We start from the raw sequence: 4426 nt of genomic DNA on the forward strand, positions 1-4426 counted from the left end.
CTTATGCCCAAAAAATAGAATTTACACCTATAGAAATTGCTTGCAACAACAAAAATATACCAATGTTAGTTTCTATGCGCCTAGGCACAATGCATATGCCACCAACGTTGTCCACGCACCCACCGCCTGCTCCACCTTCGTAGTAAAGGAACACGTGCAGAACCATCAAAGTATGTGGTACACCTAGCAAGCGACATGGAGGACCCACGGGACATGCTAGCAACACAATGGAAGCACACCCACTGGGATGACACAAACTAAAACATGGTCACAACATAGAGACCAATTGTTTTCATTCAACTGATTTGGGATTATATAAAAATAAAGAAAAAATGAGACGAATTAGAACCTAGGTTGGATATGGAAGTTATGGGATCAATTCGTGCAGTCGGCGGACGTGTTGTTGCATGTGATTGTTGTTCCCAAAGAGGTCATGCATTTGAGGTAATTAAGGGCAGCAACAATAATCTTCTAAATCTTGGTGTGGCAATCCTCCATAGGTGATGGGAACCGCGGCCATCTAATGTCGTAATGTACCATCTGTGCTCTCTTGTAGTGGAAAGGGTGATCCATCAACATGGGGTGGTACAGAGATGGCGTGTCCTCCAGATTGAGGAACCACATGGGAGAAGAGTGAGATGGATAGCGAGCAGCCGAGATGAAGTTGACGCTCATGTTAATTAATTGGAGACAAAAATGGAACAAGAAGAGGGTTTAGTGGAGACGTTGTTCCGTATAGGGGGGCGGTTGAAAAAGGATTTGCCAAAAATTGCCAACCGTGGGATGAATTAGTTTCCTAGAGAACAAAACTTACTCTAGGCGCGAGTAGACTAACCACATGGGAAGTACAAGTATGTTTGAGTGTGAAATACAACTTCGTTACCATTGGAAGAAGATGTTTATTATCTTTTGGAGTAAAAATTATGCCCAGAAATGATTTCGTCGAAATCTATTAAGATCTGATCTAATTTCAATATCTCAATGCGAGGAACACAATGATGGAAACAATTCATAATTTGGATGCTCAGGTTGCAAAATATTTTATTTTGAAATTCAGATCTCACAAAAAAAACTGTACATCGTCTTCCCGGCCTCCCTCTGAAAAAATTCACCAAAACTTTAGCGCTACTTATCGCCACGGGAGTTTAGTGATTTTCCAGGGGTATCTGTTACCAAGGATTTCCACCATACAAAGTAGTTTCGTTTTTGTTTTGTGGAGCAACTACCTTGTTTCGTATTAGCCCATTAGGCCTGCACCCTGCTTCAAACATGTAGTTAGCACTCAAGTAAAACAAAATGGGCTTAAGCCAGGTAATACCAGAGCGCTGGTGGGTGTAACACACAAGCACATTTGTTTGCTTGAGTGCTAACTGCAAACACCAAACCTGTATGAGATGAGTTCAGCAGGTTTGAGTGAAAACCACAAACAAAGCTACAATGAAGAAAACTAATGGGAATACTAAGCAACCAACATATATGTGACCAACATATTTTGTACATTTCCAATCATCCATGTTTATTATAAATCTCTAACCATGGCAATGTTTCATCCACATCAAGTCTAAGCTGCAAAGGAGATGATGACCTCATGCAATCTGCCAAGCTAACCTCTTGCCTTCAGATCAAGTACGACAACACTAATGTCATCCTGGCTATGCTTGCAGATTGCCATGTTCTTTAGGAGGGTTGCAGCATTGTTGCAGCCAACCTCTTCCTCTTGTCCTATCAGTGCACCCCCTCTAGGAACACCTTGGTTGTTCTTGTTTTCTAATTCTAGGCAGTTCCGCATGGCATTGCAGGCAATATGGTTCTCGATGACATCCCACAAGCCATCGCTCCCGAGGATCAGGCAGTCGTCATCCTCCGATCGAGTCGTCATGGTTATATCTGGCTCACATATCACTGCAGGCTTAAGGAGCTTGTGCCCTGCAAGTATAGTTCACTGTCATGAGATCGGATTCTAGAAGCATCAAATGAAATATGTACTAAACAAAAAGTATACTTCTTGTACAAATGAATGAACTTGTGAAAAATAAATAAAAAACTGGAATAACTCTTTAGAATCTATTAAGGGAAACAACTCTTATATATTGATCGAAACCAGGAATGGAAATCTGATCATAAATATTGCATAAAACATCAATGTTCTACGCACATCGATCAACATTAAAACATTTGAGTTTTATAAGGAATATGAATGCAACAATACATGATAACATCCTTGCTAAAGGTAACTGTGTTAAAATGATACGAAGTCATGATTGTCCAAATTAAATATTATTTTATAAATGATATCTTCCTTTATTCTAGTTATACACAAGGTAACAATTGGTTTCAGCTATGAATGCCTTCAAATAATTTTCTACGTTACAATAGTGTTATGGATAACACGAATCGTTTTTTATTCTCATGCAAATAAATGTCTCCATAGGCAAACTACTCATGTATGCTAGATATTTAGGAAACTTGCATTAAGTAGAGCTATGGTTTAATCAAGGCGATGCTGCACCCGTCCCCTCCCTCCCTCCCCCAGCGCATCATCCAATTGGTGTATACCACTTCGGAGCTGGCTAGGCATCCTAGCTCGCTGTGTGGGTCAACATGCCCAATACTAGCCCGTGAGGGGCGAATTCGACCAAAAACAGGTTTTTGTCCAAAAATATATTTTATTTCCGATAGATCTTCAAATTTGCAAAGAAAACTCGATTTCTGGAAGAAAAAAAATAGGGAGAGGTCCCTAGACCACTATAAAGTTACGGAAATATTTCGGATTTTTTAAGATTATTTGGAAAATTGACAGAAGGCGTTGGAAACTTTTAGAAAAAAACTTTAAAATCGAGGAGAGGCTTATAAAATTTCTGAGAGGTTGCGTAAAATATGAGCACCCTTTGAGGTACTCTTTTCACATTATTTGACAACACTTCTTTTATTCGTCACTCTCCAGGAGATATACAGAGGCCCAGGGAAGACTGAGAAAAATAGGGATACTTATCCCAAAAAAATAAATGGAGCCATCTTAGTCCCCCATGACTCATTCCCCATCTACATTTTTAGCTATGTTTGAACCCGAACCTTCCCCACCTTGAGAAAATAATTCTCTCCCCTTCTCTCCTCTATCTCTCTATCTCTCTATTTGTCTCTATCCCCTCTTCACCAACGACACTCATGAATGAAATCCTAGGGATCAAGAATTTCTCCACAAAAGAAAATGCAGAAACTTGCCTTGGAGGTCATGATGACTTGGAAATTCAAAGGTATTACTTTCCTCTTCTCCAGGTTGCACTTTATTCATGGACGATGGGTGTGGCTTTCCTTCCAGTAGTGGTGGACTAAGCCAATGACTTGTCCCCTCGTCTCTACACCGGTGGTTTGGATTTTGGTCAAGGGCCAGCGTTGAACGACTGCATGGCTGGCCTATGCTTGCAGCGGCGATGCTCGCAGGTGCCATGTCCTTCTCGGTGGTGCTACAATGGCCTTTGGCTGTGTCTCTCCTCAAGCACCAAGGGAAACCCTTATTTCAGTTCACTGGAACAGGCAGCGGCGGTCACGACGTCGTGTCCTTCATCAAGGCGTTGCCTTTGCTATATGTGGAGTCATCGGAGTTGGAGCTTGAGTGGTCTAATTTTGTGGTTTGGGTTGCCTCTCTAGGCATGGGCCTCCAGGGTGCAATGTATGCCATAACCAAGGCTTCTGACATGTCTTCTTCCTCTGGTTTGGCTAGGCCTGACCACCCACTAGCCAACTTGTCTAGGAGATATGGTTGGAGCCGTACATTTGACCAACCAACTCCTATGGACTTTGTCGCGTCTTGTTTGTCTAGTGCATCCGTAGGGACGTGGTCTGGTGGATCGGTGCCCCGTCTCTTCGCCATCTTGGCTGGAGATCGCCCAAGGCGAGTTGTCTTGCTCTCGGTTGTTGTAGGCGCGGTTCTAATAACTTGGATTAGCATGCAGTTGCTTGTCTTTTTGTCATTGTATCTGCATGTGGTGTTGTAGTAGTCGCTTGGCCCTTCTTATATGAAATTATAATGCATCCTTCCACGATGTAGTCTAGAAAACAAATCCTTTCGTATCCGCACATGCATGGTCTTCATCTCTCATACTAAACTTGGTGCCATTACCTTGATCACATTTTCGGTTTGTTGTGTTGTTGGACAAAAGCCTTCTTGCCTGCCCAATATGTTGTTCATGCTTTATCTTTTTGCAATGCCTAGATGGATGAACAAAGACCGGTTCAGACAACCGATGTATCAAAAAACGTCATGTAAAGACGAGTAGTAAAGCCATTCGAGTGGTCATGGTATTTCAAACTAAGGGATAGAGTCGAGACAAGAACAACAAGCACTAGTGCAGAACCGGGCAATAGCACCGGTTCGTAAGGCCCTTTAGTGCCGGTTTCGGAACCGGCTCTAACATTTCGGCACTAA

General features: G+C 42.2%; 1 pseudogene; it reads right to left on the minus strand.

Moving 5' to 3' along the window:
• Nucleotides 1-1302: 1302 nt before the first annotated feature.
• The window catches only part of LOC119328851, a 46366-nt pseudogene continuing 43242 nt past the window's right edge, over nucleotides 1303-4426 (minus strand).

This window comes from Triticum dicoccoides, chromosome 7A (assembly GCF_002162155.2).
Source record: "Triticum dicoccoides isolate Atlit2015 ecotype Zavitan chromosome 7A, WEW_v2.0, whole genome shotgun sequence".
In the NCBI taxonomy this organism is placed as follows: domain Eukaryota; kingdom Viridiplantae; phylum Streptophyta; class Magnoliopsida; order Poales; family Poaceae; genus Triticum; species Triticum dicoccoides.